Genomic DNA, 20,921 nt, shown 5'->3' on the forward strand with positions numbered 1-20,921 from the left:
AAACAAAATGACCTATAATATTTCACCATAAAAAATGACTTTCCATGTAAAAATAGCTCTTGACCTCAACATGAAATTTGTTTGGAATGTCATAAAGAGTAAATTTTATCTTGGAATAATTTTCATATGACAAATATTGTAGGAGATAGGGTCTAGGGAACCCCAGTTTTGACCAGTTGACTTTCTCTGGTCAACAACCTTGAACCTACTTGCAAACTTGAAGTTATATTAATATTTAGGACTCATGGAGGATAATATATGTATAAGATGATGTTAAATGAAGTATAAATTGATATATTGGACCAATTGTTGAAGAAACTTGTTGAGGAAGTCACACAAGATACCCAGATGAATTAGGGTTTCCAAGGCAAACCAAGCTTCAAACTCTTGATGATTTCTTGATCCAAATGATAAATGAAGAACATGGAAATCTATATATGATTTATAGAACCAATGTGAACCATCTCTTGATTGATCTTTTTTCCATGAGGGTCTGAAACCCTAGTTGTGAGCTTGATGAGGTATTGACGGATGCACACACTATATACAAAAGAAACAAAGTTATACATGGGCATATTTTTGGTATTTTGGTTAGTAAGCAAATTAAAACAAAGTATGATACAATAAAATGTGCTTGGTAATCTCTCCCAATGCAAATCCAATGAATGAGGGGTAAGGAGGATGCCAAGGTGTCATCCCAAATCCAATGCATATGATGAGATAACGTGAGGGATCTTAGGGTCAAAATTGGGGTCTTACAGGTATGTTGTGGATTCTATATATAATTATGTGAATTATTATACATATTTGTCGATGATTGATGAGGCGAGTGGTTCAGAGTGAAAACTACTCGTATTGTGTTGAGTGCATGATGAATTACAGTCAAAGTGAGGCCATAGTCTTTGATATGTTGTTGTATGATTGTTTAGAGTCAGAATGGGGCTCTATTTGTTATTGTGTTACTATCATTACATTGTGATATTCCATGCATCATATGTTGTCGTGTTATGAAAGAGGCATGTTTGCTAGTTCAAAGTGTGGACTAGTGACTTGTCCCAAACTCATAGTTGGGGTTTGGAGCTCAGAGTGGGGGCTCAGGTTTCACATACTTTGGAACTCGGTTCGTACGAAGAACCAATTATTTAGTCGGTACCGCATGCATATAAAGTTAAGTTATGAGCCCGATTCAGAGTGGAGACCGTGACGAGCATGAGTCAAGTCGATTGTTGCATTGCATTATATAATGATTGTGCAACTGAGATGCTTGTATACTGATGAATAACTTTTTATGATTGTTAGAGTTTGATTCATGTGGGTGAGATGTGAATACATGATTATTTGAGGTGCATATCTGATACATGTATGATATGTAGTGTGTGAATCTATCCTAATTGTTTATGTACCATTTATTATTTGTATGTATTCTCACCCCCTTTTTGTGTTGTTGCGTATGTGCTCCTCCAGAGTACAGATAATTAGGTATTTGAGTAGGAGCTTGAGGTTGAGGATAATGTTGTGCCTCTTTAGTTGCTTGTTGTTCGAGTCTATAGTTGAAGTCGCTCTGATACGTAACACGAGGGGAACATATTGTTCTTTATTTATTTATGTTGCGTATCTTTTCCTTTGGTTTTATTTTTTGATGAACCACTTTTCAAACTAATATTGTTGTTAAGTCTTTTATGCCGAGTATTTTTTAATTCCACTGCTTATCAAATGGTTTAATTTTTTAAATTATATGGTTCAAATATGAGTTGTTTGTATGTTAAGTGACATCCTACTTGATGGATTTATGTTTTATTTCATTATTTTTCGAGTTGAGAAATAGGGTGTTACAACCCACATGTAGCTCAACCAACATGACCCAACTACGACAACATGGGCACCAAACTCGACTACAACATGGGCACCATACACGTCTGGCTCAGGAAAATACTAGGAGACCCCAAACACCTCACAGAAATCATGGGAGGCCTCAAAGGTAAGTGAACACGCTGGCGTGGAACCCATGGGTGTTACGACCGAGCGGGTCATTAAAATTCTCTCCAATCATTGTGTAATTCTATTTTATGGAATAATATTATAATTTAATTTTTTCTATTTAACATTTTATTATTATTATTTTGTTGTTAAAATATTTTTTTTAAAAATTAATAAATACAACATAAGAGCCAGGAGGGATGGCGCATGCTCCTGCTACCAACATGCATGTGTCGTTGCTGTTGACATGACAATAAAGCATGCGCCATATGAGATGGCGCCTAGGACCAATTTAGAGTGCATGCACCACATGCAGGGGTGCATCCTCTATGTGACATAATGTTTTTGTTTGAAAAGTTGTTACTTTGGTAAATTGTTTGAAATGTTGGTTATTTGATTATTTTTTTGAAAAACATGGTTCTTTAAAAAAATCATCGTACCTTCATGAGTCACTTCCAAAGTATCCCAAATTTATTTTGTTGTTCTAAAATTATAAACATAAAATAATTCATCCATACCTAGGGTTGATGAAAAAACATTCTATCTTTTTTGTCAAATAACACTTTCTTCTTGTCATCTTCATTCCAAGAGTCTTTCACATTTGCTTGTTCAACATCGTTAATAAGCATTATTGGAACGAATGGATCATTTTCAATAGCATACCAAATTTCTTCTCCTTGTGCTTCCAAGTACATTCGCATGAGAATCTTCTAGAAGTCATAATATTTACCAACGAAACATGGAGGTTTGTTGTTATTTTCACCATCTACTAAGAACAGTTTTGTGGACACCATATTTTTCGGGATCAATGAGCAAGTTATCTTAACCCACTCTGATGCCAATTGTAGCTATAAAGTGCAACTTAAGAAGGGACATTAATTAAGTTTTATGAATTTTTCTCGTTCTTAAGTGATGATCCTTTCCTTTTTATTTTTCTGGAATTATGTTGAAGAACTTAGAATAAAAAATACAGCAAAATAAAGTGCAGGAAAGTAAATGAGACCCAAGAATTATACTAGTTCCCTTTAACTTCAATGGAATATCTAGTCCCTTCACACCTTGATAAGAATTTCACTATATCCGATTTTTGTACAGCCTCACACCAGGACTCTTTTTACAATCTTCTAACACTAGTAAGAAAATACACCATTTTATTTTGCAAATAATCTTGAGAAAGTACACCAGTCACTCTTATTGCAAATAACATATCATGATTAAGTCACAAAAAACTCTTAGAATAATTGAAGAAATAATATCATGTTTTATATCCAAAACTTTATCCTTGGATATTCTCTTTCAATATGTTATAATTTAAACTATGACAGTTCAAGTACTCACAATAATGTATGAAAAACTTTGGATGATGTGAAAACTAACACATAAAGTTTTAATGAATGGGTAGTTAATAATATGTTGGAATTGATATAAAAATTGTGAATGTTGGAAAGATGTGAAATCTGGATTTTTAAAAGCGTATCTTATATACACAATGAATCATTGTCATGAAGAGATGCACATTCTTTTAGAAACTATCCATGAAGCATTACATTGAATTTTGAATCTTGAAAAATGATGTAGTGAAACTCTTCCGATTTTATCAAACAATGAATCTAAGCGATGATTGGAGAACAATTTAATTTTGAAAAAATACATGGTTCTAGGTTGGTATTCAGATACAATAATGTGGTGTTCGAATACGACATCGAAAAATACGTTTGTTTTTCGAATTTTGAAACCTGGTCTTTAGATACCATATATAGTATTAGAACACCACCCTTAAAAATCTGGAAAATTGGAATTGTGTTCATTTGGTATTCTGATACCATATATGGTATTTGAATACCCTCCTTAAAAACTTAAAAAATTGGCATTTTGTTCATTTGGTATTCGGATATCAAATATGGTATTTGAATACCCCTTTTCCAGTTTGCTTAAAAATGTTTTTTAAAGTATGATATGATGCATACATATGAATGATAATGTAAGAAGGGTGTAGATGAAGTGAAGCATAATTTTTCTAAGCATTGAAATGTCTTATACCATAAATTGAAACAAGTGCCTTTGAATATGATTCCATTCACTTATATCTTGATTATTTTCACTTGATACACATGTTATAGCTTACTTTAAAATATTCTTTGAGATATTTGGTATTCATCAAAATTACTTCTTGAATACGATGCATTCACAAAGTGCATAAACATTGTCATTTTCCTTTTGATCAGTTGATCTATAGTTCTATAGATTAACCTGGAGTTTCCATTAGCTTTAATTTTCTTCAACGCACATTCGTAATTTGATTAAAAAATCATTATTTACAAGGAACGGTCCCACGCGAGATCAGTGGCATCAATCTTAACCTCTATATACTTTGCAGCTGCTTTTTCTCTGTTAAAATTATGAATCCTTGCAAAATTTCCAAGTTTTCCTTTTATAGTGTAGATTCCAGCATGCATAAACTCTTCCACGACCCAAAACACACGCGGTGTAATTTTTCATTTAATCCACTTAATAGCATGATATTGGATACTAAATCAAGCCAAGACTTCAATCATGCATCACACCTCAATTCTAGTTGTCGTGGGGGAGATTTATACATGATTGTTTATTCCTTCTTCATGCTTTTGTGTGTATTTCTTGTTTACCTCTTGTTGTAACACCATAATCCCTAACTCGACATTTAATGAATTAGTTTGAATAAAATCAAATATTAGAGTGTCATCAAAATATAAAAACTTCAAATACCAAATAGTCATGCAAAATAACCAGCGAAAATTAAACCAAGTCTGACATAAAGTCTTAACAACAAACTCCAACAAAACAAAAAGAAACATAAATGATGTAAGACATCCCAATCCCCAATGCTACATATCAGATCGACTCCTCTAAGACCCAATGATAAAAGCTAAAGGGGGCATCAATACCATTCACTAACTCATCAGTTACTCTTGTACCTGGTTTCATATACTCCCGATGTGCACATACGCCACAACAACGAACACGGGGTGAAATACATCTAACAATTATTAGTGGTGAAATTTAGAAAGACATGATAGGAATAACAAATATAACAGTATTCTCAATCACATTCAAAACACAATCAAACATGTCATAATGCAAATGCAATGCAATGTCACCATCTCCATCTCAAATGCATGTGGTACCAAAATCACTGAGATCAAAGGTATGTTACTGATATTCCCCGGTCTTTGGCTCTTCTCTGAACAATGTTCCTCTCTGATGTGAGACTACCACAATCCCTCTCTAAACCAGACCATCACTGGACCTAAGTCCTACCTATCTCCGAAATAGATGAAGGCATGATCACAAGCAACACAAAATTCAACATCATCATCATTTCAAAATCATAACAAATCACAAGTCTCAATCATTCACAAAAGGTTCCACTTTTGAACCTATAATTCCCCATACTTGGCCATCACTGTAATCCCTCTCTGTATTACTATGCTCAAAACTCCATTTAAGACCATCATTGTAATCCCTCTATGGATTACTATACTTAAAATATAATTTAAAAATAAATTAATTATTTATCTCAAGAGGTAAAGTTATATTATTACCAATTACTCTCAACTCATTAACTGCTCAAAACAACTCAAAAAGTCCCAATGACTCGTAGTTTCTCAAAAACTTATTATTTTCAAAAACTCTTCAATATTCATATTTTCTCAAAAACTCAATATTATTATTAGTCAGACCATCAATATGGTAATGACAAGTAGTTTACTCAAATTACTCAAAATGACCATAAGATCATCAAATGGACTCTAATGCCACAAGATCTTCCAAAATGTCACCGGAGGACTCCCGAACTACAGAAACTCTAGGTAATGCTCGCAAACTTGGAAAACACTAAAAATGGCCAAAAAGTCAGAAAACCACAAAATCGCTCGAAAAGTCAGAAACACCCAAACCGCCAAAAATCAGAAATCGAGCCGAAATAGGCCACTGTAGGCCGACCGTCGGCCATCGCAGCCACCCCTGAAACCATGACCTGAAGTCGCTCGACCACCTCCATCCTCCGTGGCCCACCTCCGTAACTCGTAGACGATCGGTTTCCCCCACAGTAGTCAGAGTGCGACGCGGCTCCCCGGCTGCTGCCTCGTAATGGATCCTGTTGCCGCAACACCTTTGTGCGGATACAATCACCGCAATCATTGGCCACCTATTTTCCGGCGCCTCCGACCGCCTTCGATCAACACAACTCCGCCTCCGCCACTACGACGCGGCCGGTAATCCCCTTTTGATCGATTTTTTTCGATTTTCCCCTAAAACTCCAATCTTTCCAAAAGTGGTTTTTCTTGTAAAACGACTTAAAAATTAAGTTTTCTTGGTTTTGGGGAAAAATGACGGAAAATCAATCGATTTAGAAAATTTTGGGGATAATATGCCATATCCTCAAAAACACACATTTGAGAAATCAAACGACCAAAAATGAGGCGTTCAATTCCTTGAGGGAAATTCCTAGTCCAATAGAACCAAAACATTAGATCGCCACTATTTAAGGTTATCACACTCACAATTACCTATAGAGACCTTAGGGGATTTAGGATAAATCCCCTAATAGGGTCTCACAGGAAACACACAAAAACACAATCCAACATAATTTATGATATGCAAGAAAATATTGTAGCTCATTCATCACATAAAAAAAGGGAAACCCATAACAATCCCTAAGGACGTTGATAGGAGGGTAAGGAACCTTCACTATCCTGCAAGCCTGATATCACCTAAGTGCCGACAATTCCCTGTCTTACCTCGAATTTGTTGTAAAGTTGACTCTCCTGAAAATTTCTTGAATCCCTAATCCCAAACCTTCACGTTCTCCCGGAAATCTCTATGCCTCCTTTCACGTAATGCCAAATGGGATTCCAACCTAATTTTCTCGTCACTTTTAGTATTTATATGGGCTTATTTTTCAAAATTAAATTTTTTGCCCAAATAAATCCAATCCTCTCACCTTCTGCCTTCTACTCTCCGTTATTCACCAAAATGGCTATTTCTTTTATTTAATAAATTAAATAAATATTCAAATCAAATAAATATTTAAATTAAATAAATATTAAATTAAATAATTATTTAATCATGATGCTCCACTTCTTATTATTTTATTTTATTACCAATAATTAAGTAATAATTAAAAGAACACTATTTATCTATTCTCACAACTTTTAATCTTGGTAATTAGTAAAAAACCCAAATACTCCCCAAAACATCATAATTCTAATATAAGGACTAAATCACGTAAACAATTAAATAAAATGCTTAAATGATAAGTTGGGGCATTACACTTGCCATCATAACATCCACCCGATGCAAACATCACAAAGGTTTTTTATTAGAGTGATTAAAAATGCAATTAAACTTTATAAAATTGTCTTGACTCCTACTATAAGTTTCTCAAAATTATGCAATGTTAATAAAATAATCTATCTAAAATAGTTTTAAAACTACTAAGAAATACTAGTTTGAAAGGGTGTCATCACAAATCCAAACTAGAATTGTTATTTGTTCTCAAGGAATATACTTGTAAAATAAAAAATATATAATAAAATAACAAACTTACTTAACCAATGATAAATTCAAAGTCTAATGCTTCTTATCTACATATTGAAATCACCGACTTCACTCACATGACCATGCTTATATGCTAGTTTAATTCTCAAACTTCAATTTGGACATGTCCAATAAAATCTTCCAACTTTCAATTTTACCCAACCTTTTTCTGTTTCTCACCAACTAGCTCAAGTAAAAATCAGGGTGATCACTCAATCTACACACATCTGTCATTTTACCACAAGATTAAAATGTTTCTAAACGGTTACCAAAATCAATACTATAACACGCACGTTTAAGTTCTTTGAGGGTTGTAACATGACTTAGGTAAAACTGGATTTTTTTTTTGGAATGTAAAACTTTGTACTTTGAAGTTAGTCATATTATCCCTAAATCATTCGATTATAATTTGACCACGAGGTTAAGTTTGAAAAATGGTACTAGCACTATAGGGACTTGACTTTTCTTTCTATTCTACTGGATGCATATTTTTTTTTACTTTTATTTATTATTTATTTTTTATTCACATTACTACAAATAATATATTTTATGACAAAGCTTTCACCTCAACCAATAAATAACCAGGATAAAATTCATGGGCGTGCCACATTTTAATTTTAAAAAAAATCCATATATTCCCTTAGTTGGAGTAGGAAACTGAGGGGAACACTAACTCACAGACACACTTTGAATTCTACCAACTGCAGTTTATGTTTGTATTTATTTCTAATGCTTTATTTTATTTTACATTGTTGCATCTTCCTTCATATTATATTTTTAAATAAAAGATAAACCACTTTTCACCTCGGTTGTGATTTCCAACTGTGGTGAAATGTTTTACACACAGCACACACACACGCACATACACACACACACACACACACACACACACACGCACATATATATATATATATATATATATATATATATATATATATATATATATATATATATATATATATATATAAAACTTAGCTTGTAGGTATTTTCAATCTGACTTACCTAAAACAATAAATCAAGAACCCTAACAAAGTTTATCATATCCATTAATAATGAGAGTCCTAAACACTTATCATCCTTAACTCATTCACCATCATATCATAACTCCATATCTACATCTTCTCCGACTCATAAAAAATCAAAGAAATATGAAGATAATATGTGTTTAGGACTCTCGTTCGATACTTGAAGAAGGAAAAACCAAAATCATTTCTTTGACTTCTTAATCACATATCCTATACATGAAACATCATTACTCATGTTACACTAATGTTGTTATTGTTATTGTTGTTGAGCCCTAAATCATAGAGGTTTAGTGTTGTTGTTGCATTTTTAGACTGGGATTGAATATTATATGATATTGTTTTTGTTGAGATAAGTACAAAAGAGGATTATTGTTAATGTTGTTATAGTTTGGTTGAGATTGAGTTGTTGACTATTGTTGTTATTGCGGTTTAGATGGAGATTCAATGCAATACATTATTATTTATGTAGAGATAAGTACGTAATAGGTTATTGTTGATGTTGTTGTAGTTTTGTTGAGTTTGAGATTACTTTTTTTTTAGTTTTGTTATTTTTGTTTAGTTGTTCTAATTAGTAAAGTTTTGAAAGTTATATGTTGTTGTTTAGTTGTTATGATTGAGTTTGAGATTGATATTGAAATATTGTTTTTGTGATTCTTTGCGCAACTTTCATCTTATTCTTGTAACTTGTCAAGAGGATATTAGAGTGACAGAAAATAAAGTTGAGTTTATTATATCTAATGTTTGTCTGTTTCACTAACCCCTCTTTGAACATATAACCTTAAAAAATAATTTCGAAAATAATAATATGAAAAATTAATTTTCATTTGAAGAAACAAATTACACTAATCAATGTTTTTTCGAGCATTTGCAAGTTAAAATTTATATCTCGTTCTTTGACAGTTAAAATTTCTCCCAATGCTTTTATTTTTAGTTCAACACTTTCTTCTATACTTTTTAATTTTGTAAAGCATCAAATTTTATGCTTTGGAGAATGAATTAGTAGGGAAGGAAATGTTAAATAAAGAACTTGAAATATTGAATGAAATTCTAACCGTCAAAAAACAAGAGATGAATAATGAGTTACAGGATGCTCAAAAATAAATGATTAGTGTAAGTTATTCTTCAAATATAATATAAAGTTTCATATAATTATTTTTCTAAATCAATTTGAAAGGTTATATTTTCAGTTAGGGTTTGGTGAAATAATCAATTCACATTAGATATAATAAACTCAACTCAATATTTCCCCTCCCTCGGTTAAAATCCACAATCGAGAAGAAAAGTGTTTTTCGCCATTTAAAAATTCCAAAATGTTGTGCTAGGGAACAAATCCATGACCAATACACTTCCCACTCAGTGGAACTATAACCTAGAGGAAAAGCGACAAGTTTTCATGACGCCCTTCATTACTTCGCATATGAAACTGAGGTAAAACTCATTTTACAATTGAGATAAAATGTGTTTTTTGTAGTAGTATCAACAATTTTATCCAAGTCTCTCTATTTTCATTGATTAAGAACACCAATTTAAACATAAAAGATTGTTATCCCTTTATCCACACCAAACTTAAAGTATTTGTCTAGATTAGATTACTCAATTTACTTCCTAACTCCAAAGACACATGGGTAAAATTAATTCTTCAGGCTAAAGAATTGTAATGTGATTATCATAAAAAATAAAGGTATTAGTTTCAAAGTGAATAGCAAATTGATAATATTATAAAACAATGGCTTGAAAAAGGTGTGGGATATCAATACACATGCTTAAGTGTGCGTAGCAATATGATAAATCAACCATAGAGAAAAAAAATACTATTTCCAAAAAATAAACAAATGCCTGGATACTCACTATATTATACAATGAAAAATTAAAAATTTGAATATTTTAGGCTCAAATTTCACTAGCTTCGTTATTTGTCAATTGATCAAACATGAAGTTGAAATTATTTTTCTTTCTTGTGCTTCAATCAGTCATGTTGGATTTCCATAGTAAACATTCACGTGAATTCTCTTCCCTCCAACCTTTATCGTTAAAGTGGAAACAATGTCTTGGACATTTGTTGCATCATCTGCCTCAAATTCACTTATTTGAATAAGCTTCTCATTCACTTCATAAATAACAAGGTCAACCCGCTCATTCTTCCACTGAGTTGGAAACTCACTCACCAACATGTCATCCATGTTGTCAGTCATGTCCAGGTTGTCATCTCCGCCACCATATTTGGTGACCTCTTTGAGCCTTTGGGTGGACCATGATAGTTTAGTGCAACTACTTCCATCATGCAAACCTTGAAAATCTAAGGATTAGTCCTTCATTTAAGTCTCTTAAGAGTCGGTAAGGTAGGTAACCTCTCATATCATGCTTAACTCATCATTAGACTGCATTTTCTTAACAACATGCTCCACCATATCAACGTACCTGAGAGCTCTCTCAAGATTCTCATTGTCTTTCACGATGACTTCCTCCAACAGCTGAACATCCTCTTCAAATGTCAGAGCTTCTCTTGGAAACATCCTTTCAATGGTTATCCTCATCTTATATAAATACTTCAATACAATTTCCTTACGATGGATATACATGTTACACATATTATTGTCATTAGTACCACCTTTATTGACTGGTTCAAACCCATCATGAACTTTATTATTCATAGGGATAGAAGCTTCATTAATATTGGCATAATCATTAACAACACAATCAATGTTATCATTCCCATCATTCTTCACATGATCCTTTTCTTGAGCAACCATGTCGCGAGACTTGGTCAAAGTCTCCATGATCCTCTTCATTATGTTGGCAAAAGGAATGCATTCAAGTTCTGATTGATAAAGGCACTTTACATATCCATCTGATGAATTTTAAACTTCATAATACATGACAATCTTGGCATCAATCTGATGACTCCAAGTGGTAAAAAAATTTAGCATCATAACGACTCCCATCTTCTTCAGCAGATAACATAGTGTTTCCTGAAAAGACAATAACAACTTACTCCAAATCAAAACCAATGGGATCAAAATCTTCATCATTATGGGGAGTCAAATCATCTACAAATTTTGTGCCCTTATGTCAGACCCCAAAATTTACCCTCTCTTTTTCCATCATGGTTTGTGATCCATATGCATACATGAGATCATACCATTCATCATACAAGCATATCCATTCTTGAGGTGGAGCTTGGAATTATGGTTCTACTTTCTTACCTTCCCAAGGTTTCATCAAGACTCTCATTGGCATGCTCATGCTACCTTTTGGTACTTTTTCTTTGTGCCATCACTTGTAGACTAGGGTTTACTTATTCATCAAGTATTACATCTAACCCTTATGCATCAAAAACACAAAAATATATTCCATTTTGTCTCTTTTCCATTATGTTCATGTAGGTATACAAAGATGAAGAAAAGTGTGGTACTTTAAATCAAGCTTAATTAGAGGTTCATATGGTCAAACCCTTAAGGCATACTTATTATGGGACAATTGTGACTTGTAAAATAAGGCTCAAATATCATTGTTTTGGTAAGAAACATGTTATCCGTTCATGGGAAATATTGTCATCCATTATGAATTTAGGAATCGAATCAATATATATATTTGGTGCATGAGGCTTCCTCATCCAAGTTTCATCCAAGTGGTTATGACACCTATAGTTTGTCCATTCTAAACAAGGCATAATCAAGGTTGAATCAAGCTTAACTATTCATCAATCTCAAGTAGAAGATCAAGATTTAAGTGTGAGTTTCGAGCATTCAAAATGAGCTACATTCATGGTTCATTTTACATATGCACTATCATAGTTCAAGTACAAGTAGGCATGGCCCAAGAATGAATGTTTATCAAGATAAGGCCACATGGTTCAACTTGTAAATGGTTTGATCGACATGGTCCATGAGTGCATTCAAGTAGCCATATCATTCAAACTTTTATGACAAGTAAGACATGTCCAAGACATTACAACATCTAGCCATCATCATCATTCAAGCCTTCTTCATCATGAGCATAAGCCTGCCATCAACAATGGCTTCATCATCATCCAAACCATGAGCCAATGCAAGGAAGAATTCAAGTCACCATGTTCATCATTTGTCACCATGAAACTAGCCACAAGTAGCTCCAAAATTCCATTCTCAAACCCTAAATTCAACCAAGTTTGATTCAATGCAGCATCAGGTACTGAAAGCAATGAAAAGTAGTCAGTTGCAAGCCTACAATCATGTGCAAAATAGGTGCCATACATGAGCCAAACGCAAGCCAAATCACGTGAAAAGCATGAGCATAATTTCAAGGAAAATGACATAAGAACACAAATTTGGAGATCCTTCAAGAATGAAAATGATTGCCACATCATTTCGTAATGCTTAGCACGCAAATTGGAGTGGATGAGATCACGTTCGCCAACTCACCGATCCAAGCCTTTTCGCACCCGTTCCCATATCTGAATCACATGAATCTCACTCCAAATCATCACCACTCTTCATCCATCACCTTCCCTATAAATGAGGAAGGTTCTAAATCATTACTCCAAGCTTCCAAGCCATTGAAATGTTGTTGGAGTCATCACCTGCCTCCTTCCAAACAGAGCATATAGTCAGAGTAATTAAGGCACTTTTAGCTCAAGCCAAGCATCCTAACATCTTCTCCGATCATCCCTTAAGCTAACCAGATCGAGAACCACCACTGAATTGTCCTCATTTGAGTTCTGCAACTTCGTCGGAATTTGTATTTTAGACCTTTTCCGGCAAGGTAGAAACCACCATCAATTCACTTGAAACTTATTACTAGTGTGTTTGCCTTGCTTCACTGAGTATTTCCCATAACATCTGAGGATCTATTAATGTTTATCCATCATTTAATTTTTAAATTAGGTTTTTTGTTCTTCATGATGTAATCCAAAATTCTCCATGCTCAGGCCGAATCAATGGATTCTGAGCATGGATGGAAGTATCAGTGATCCAAGTCGAGTGCAATGAACCCTTGTTTGTGCAATAAAGCTTTGAGATACATAGTTTCAGTTTTCATGGTTTGAGGTTAAAGATGAGTGACTCAGCTCCCTCCATTTTCTTTTTTATTCAAATATTTCAAATTAAATTGCATGGCGTGTTTTAATTGGCTGATGAGAGATGAGGTGTCTGAACAAGCCATGTGTGGGCTAGTTGACTCAAGAGCACTTGCTCCCTCAGATCTAGATCTTCCCTTATGTTTACCTTAATTAGTATTCAAATCCAATGGTCTAGATGAGTCTCCTTGGAAGCGCGCATGTGCCATTGGATTAGATCTAATGGATCTGATCATCTGAGATCCTTGCCTTGACTTCTTGGTCAACTCTGGCAAGTGGAATGAGCCTCAACGCATGGGCCTGGGATTTTTCAGTATCTCAACCTCTTTATTTCTATCTGCACCCCCTATTCATTTCCTCTTTGTTATTTTGGTTATTATCAGTTTCTCTCGTTTTTTTCTTGTTTCAATTTTTGTTTTCAATAACTTTTATATATTGGTCACACTTTTGATTTTCCATTTCTATCATCTTGATTTTATTTCCTTTTTAAATCATTTCTAATTCAACTGTTTATTCAATTTGTATTCATCTTTTTTGTTTTGGCTCTTATGATTGCTTGGTTGATCTTGTCTTCCATATTTCAAATCATTTATAGATGGACTTTTGGTTAATTCAAACATGTTGATAAATGATCATTTGATCATTTTTTACACTTGGAATCAAGGATAGGTTTTCCCTTAATGTGCCATATTTTGAGTCATTTGACTTGTGGATAGATGATCCCTATGTGTTTGCCTTGATCTCTCCTTCATCTATTTCTTCTTCTTTATTTTTACCATTGTGTTACATGTTCGAGGAGTATAACTTGTTTTATTAATCTAACATGTTTGATACATAAATTGTCATTGCCCGACCTCCCATAGTATGATCTTCATATAGATTATGCTACGATTACTTAACATAGTGCTAAATTATCCCGACATAATTAATTGACCATTAACTCCTAACATTTACTTTATGCATTTTACTTTATGTCATTTAATTCTTGCAATTTACTTCCATGTCTTTACTTTATGCAATTTACTTTTATGTCTCATTATTCATCACCTCACTTCATACATTATTCATCTTATCTTGTTCATCCCATACTTCTTATCTTGTGTTTGGTTTGCTTGTCAATCTCAATGAATCAAAACATGATAAAATGGATAGACTTGATCCTTAAGACCCATGCTTGACTTGGAATGATGTTGAAGACTTTAGACTTAGGACTTGGACCTATCCTTGATTTGGAGTGACCTTAGACAAACTTACACCTTGTTCACTTGTTAAACTTTTGAATTTATGATCTTGTCATATTTTTTGTTGTCCATCACCTTATACCCCGACTTATCACATTCATTTGTTAGGTTAGCACACACATGGCTTATTCTTGGGCTACCTAACAATGAGACCAAGGCTTATTACACTTTTTCACCCACATGGCTTACTCTTGGGCTACCAAACAATGAGACCCTAGGCTAGTCTTTGTATGACCATACATTGGGTTTTATTCATCTACTTCCCTTTAATTTAGCTTGATCAAATTCCATTTGATAAAATTCCATTTGATCAAATAGATCCTTTGATTTTGCACACATTCCATTTGTATTTGTCAATGGACCATAATTCTCTTGGTCACTTGATGGGACTTGTCTTTGTTACTTTAGAGATCAAGCTTCCCAATAAGTACAAGACCTCAAGCTCAAGTCAAGGCATTTGCCATCTGCCTCATCCCCATAGAAGATCCCTAAGAATCTGTTTCAACAACTTGTCAGACATTGACAAGGATTGCATGTCATGAGCCTTAAGCAATAGAGAAAGGGGTGAGAGGGAGCATTACTATCCTCATTCTGAATATTTTGGGTACGAGACGAATGACCCAGTTGCTCAGAGTATTCACCTATATCAATAGACTTTAGTGAAATTCAAATCAATTCACTGTCAAGTTTTCAGCCATCCCTGTGGCTTTCCATCTCAACTCTCTTTTAGTTTAAACACCACTTTTTCTTCTTTTCCGGTTTAAACACCGACCTTTGGTTTAAACACCACTTTTTGGTTTAAACACAATTTTTTTTTCCGGTTTAAACACCGATCTTTCGTTTAAACACCACTCTTTTGTTTAAACACCTATTTTGTTTTTGTTCCAGTTTAAACACCGACCTTTGGTTTAAACACCACCCCTTTGGTTTAAACACCACCCTTTTTTTATTAACATCTGGTTTAAACACCACAATCATTTTCCTTTGGTCTAAACACCATTTTAGTCAGTTTCTAGCTTTTTCCAGTTTAAACACCACCCTCGATCATATCTTTCTTGCAGTCTTAGTCCTCCAAACTACGGAGCTATGACTTCCTTATTGCACTATGAGGATACGTAGGCATAAGGGTGTGAATCCTTGGCGAGCACTTTTTTTGCTTCCCCCCTTTCTTTCTCTAGTTCCCTGAACTACGAAGCTCTGACTTTTTCATTGCACTATGAGAATACGTAGGCATGAGGGCCCCAATCCTCATAGAGAACTCTCTCTCTCTCTCTAACCCATTTTATATTTATGCAGGTACATCAATATAGCAACACCCATCCAAGTAAGAGAAATCAAAACGGTTCCCATGGAGTACAATGGATGTGAGGGGTGCTAATACCTTCCCCTTGCATAACCGAATTCCTTACCCATTTCTTTTTTCCCTTGGGTTTTATCGATGTTTTCCCTTCCCTCTTTTAGGATAAATAAATTTCGGTGGCGACTCTATTGTATGTTTGATCGTGCGACACATTCGGGTATATTTCGGCTAGCTTCAGGTGGCGACTCTGCTGGGGACATAATTTCTAGATTTAGAAGGAGTCAAGCCTATTTTTGATTGCTTTCTTGTTTTCTTGTGTGTTGATTTTCATGTTTAGCCTTATTTTACCATCATGTTTGTTGCATTTATTTTATTTCTTTAGATATATATTTAACCCATTTTGGATATTTGTATTTTGTTGTTGTTGGGTTAGGCTGATGTTACTTGAGAGAAGCTCTACACCCGAGCTTGAGTATACACATACGATAGACTCGTGGATAGTCGTGTGAGTTATATTTCGCACATTGGGTTGGCACGATACCCATACCCATACTAGATTCACTTAGTGGTACTTTTGTCCCATGAGAATTCACTACGGTAAAATATTTTCATTTGAATCCATGATTATGGGAAGCCTTTTAGGTATCACCTTTGGAGACTAGTACACACTTGTGAGGGGATATTGAGTTTTTTTTGCAGGAAACCAAGACCCCACATACCTTTGTTTTCATATAACATCAGACTTTTGATCCCGCGTCAGGCAGTATATGCAGAGTATCAGGAATCTGTTGTATTGTACATACATTTTTGCATATTATTATTTACATCCCTGTGTATATACCAGACTTTTGAAGTTGAATTATTGCACTATTCAGCCTTTGAATATATGGATGTTGCATAATTATTTGCATTCCATCCAAAACATATGCATTCATGCATCTACATTTCATGCATGTCAACCAGAAAAAACTCACCTAGCACTTTCTCACCTTCAGAAAGACAATGAGTCGGCATCAGTATAACACCGAGTCAACAAACAAAGAATCATGTGTGAATACAAACAAGAAAATGTTGCAACCAGGAAGGCCTTAGCTCAACTACAAGTTCAAATGGATACCATCCTAGAAAATATACAAGCTTAAAGGGAGAATGCTACTGTTGTCAATCCGACCGACAGTACTGCTGTAACTACTTCTGCTGGAACCACTCTTGTTATGGTGGATCCCGTTGACACTGTTGTTCAACCAGATGTTAGAAGCCAACCTCTCTTTCAAATTGGCCTCAATAGGTTTGCTACTGCCTACCCGTGGGGAATACCTCATAACTACACTCCACAATTTTCTAATGGGAATCCTTTCGTGTCGTACCATCCCTTTCCTGCTTCCTATTTCAATGGGAATTCTGATATCGTCCCATGGGGGATGCCGAATCATTTCTCCGATCAAGGGGTTGAAACTGAAGAGACTCGCCAGACTGCTGTGAATGTTGACAATGTTGAGGACCAAGAGCCCGAGTATAAGGACCCTCATAACAATTTCCAGATTCCTGCTTAACCAGCTAAGACGAATCCGTATGTGTCTTCTGTTATGGTTTAACCGCTTCCTAACAACGTTGTGCTCCAGTATGCTCATTCTGGGGGCACCATTTTCTCCATGGGGGAATTTTTCTCAAGAGGGCACTCCAGCGACTCAGACTCTGAATCCTTCCTTGTTGTATCAGATGTATATGTAGTTCATGCTACAACCACCGTCTGTTCAGGATATTGCTCAACCTCCTCCAAGGGTTGCCACTCAAAGGGTCCCGAGTTAGATCACCCCAAGCCTGCAGATTATCAACTTTTAGAGGAAAGGATTCGTGCTATCGAAGGTTTCTCTGCTCATGGTTTGAATTCTAGAGAGCTGTGCTTAGTGCCGAATGTTGTGCTCCCACAAAAATTCAAGGTACCTGGCTTGCCCAAGTACAAAGTTTTGAGATGTCCTCGCAGTCACATCATTATGTACTGCAGGAAGATGGCTTCTTATATTGACAATGATGAGTTATTGATCTATTGCTTCCAAGAGAGCCTATTTGGGGCATTATTGGATTGGTACATGAATTTGGAATCAGGGAAGATAAGGACATGGAAAGATTTGTCTGAGGAATTCTTGAATAAGTACAAGTATAATCTAGATATGGCTCCTACAAGATTGCAGCTACAAAATCAGTCACAAAGGTATAATGATACGTTCAAAGAGTACGCGCAAAGGTGACATGAGATGGCTTACAGAGTCAGGCTTGCATTATCTGATACAACATTGGTAGATATCTTTATGGGAACTCTCCAGGGTCTTTACTATGAAAAAATGGTTAGTAGTTCATCTTCCAACTTTGCTGATATAGTCGGGATTTGATAAAGAATATAAATTGGGCTCAAGTGAGGAAAGATTACCGACGATAATAATAATCAACAATCAGTGGCCAAGAAGCCACGAGGTGGGTTTGCTAAGAAGAAAAAAGGAGAGGCAAGTGCCATGAAAACAAATGACAACCCTAAATTCTAAGCATCGATGGCTTCTATGCCATATTATCCCTACCCTTATGTTGTGGCAGTTCAATATCACCAACAACCTCAATATCAATAGCCTCCACAAGCTCAAGCTAACCCGAATCAACCAGCTGCTCAGAACAACAGAAATCGAGGGCAGAAACAACAAAAACAGAGGAAACCGGAAAGAAGGATTGATCAAATTCCTATGCCCTATTATCACCTATTCCTTCAGTTTCTCAATTTTTCATTGGTTTAGTTCATAGATATGGGACCTCCTCCAACACCCTTCCCTCTAGGTTATGACGCAAATGCTAGATGTGAGTTTCACTCAGGGGTGCCCGGGCATACAGTTGAGAACTATTGAGCCTTGAAGCATAAGGTACAAGACTTGATCGACTTGAAGGCTATCATTTTCACACCAGATGGCCTGAATGTATTGTTCAACCCCATGCCTCCGCAGACAGGTACAACTGCAATACCATGACTAGTGTATACAGAAACAAAGATGGTTTCAAAGAGGTCGCATATGCATAAGAATAACGAGGCTAATCACGCCAACAATCATATTGTCTTTCAATATTTTCATTTGTAATATTTTCTTGTTTTTTGATGCATTGATAAATTGTGAACTTGTTTGATTTTATGAATCATAATGAAATGAATATGAATGTTTTGAATAAATCCATTCATGTTCACTCATACTTTTTATCAGTATCAAACGTTTGATCAAGCAAAATCCAAAAGAGATTGATAAAATCAAAAAAGACACAAGATCAATGTTTGTATTCTTTGAATAAAACTCTACTGATGATGTAAGGCATTGGTTCAATCCCTAAACATCAGAGGTATAAGAAAGATAATTCCTAGTCAACCCCTTTGGGCCTTGGAGTAGGAGTTTCTTTCTGTATATATAAAACCCTCAATTTAACCAGGGGTAGGGTAGTATTCAGTTAGTCTGACCTTGCATTTAAATTTCAAAAATGGAAGCATCCCATCTGAGGATCGATCACACATACTCATCTTGTGAGTTTGGAATCACAAATCTATAAACGGTTATTCCTCACCAACTAAAGGAATCGGGTAGTCACAACCCTTACAAATCAATCAAGCGGATGTCGCACGATTTGTTCAAAAAAATGAGAAATACAAAAAGAGAAGAAAAATCAAGAGATCAAAATCAAAAGAGCTAAAGAAAGCCCGCTAAGTCGAAACTTGAAAATAATTAGGCAAAAATTAGGGATTCTTGGTGGACTGTAAATCCAAATATTAGTCCAGGCAAAAAGAAGGGAAAACAAAAACAAAGAAAAATAGAAGGATCAAAATAAAATCCTCAGTAAGAACAAAATTGTGTGGTTATGAACAAAAGCCATGGGAGAGTAACTGCCACTATGAAACCTCTTTGTTTCTTTAACCATCACATATATCATTCCAAAATATTTTTTGAAAGGTGAACACTTGTGTCGAGCTAACTGAACATAAGACTGGAGAACATCAAGAAGAATGAGTGGGTTAGACTAGGCTTTGAGCCTTATATCCTTTTTTAAATCGTGAACCAGACCATATTACAACCCTCAAAAGACCTAATTGAAGCAAAGTTTATTTCGAAAGCATACTGCAGTAGGATCACGTCAAAGCTGACTCCTAAAAATGTGCTTGTCATTCATTATATGTCATAATCTTAGTGAACATGCTTGGATTTCAGAATTGTCATAAGCATCACATTACAATTATCATTTTCAAAATGAGCATTTTTACTTGCGAATAAGCATTTGACCTTAAGAAGGCTTGCATAATGGGAAGTTTGATCAAACAAAGGGGAAAACACCGGAAGACTCCGTTGAGCAAAAAGGCAAGCCACTTCAGGACTCAGTCAATCTAGAGAAGTCATGTTGAGAAATTAGTTATTAAAATTTTAAAAAGTATTTTTGGTCTTATATTCATCTCATTTCAACACTAACTCAATATTCATGTTTGTAAGTTATACTATTAACGAGATATATAAAGATTAATTACATTTATTAAAAAATAAGGTGGAACTTTAATGAAAAATAAAACTCACACTGCACTAAAAACCTTGTTTTTTTATATAACTTTGCTACAATTGCAAGATTATATTATCATGAGAATTTAATGCTTCAAAACAATATCAACAAACATTTACACCAGTTATAAATGCATACACTGTCTATAAACTTTGAACAACTCTTTATTTTCATTAGAA

This window comes from Lathyrus oleraceus, chromosome 1 (assembly GCF_024323335.1).
Source record: "Lathyrus oleraceus cultivar Zhongwan6 chromosome 1, CAAS_Psat_ZW6_1.0, whole genome shotgun sequence".
Lineage (NCBI taxonomy): Eukaryota > Viridiplantae > Streptophyta > Magnoliopsida > Fabales > Fabaceae > Lathyrus > Lathyrus oleraceus.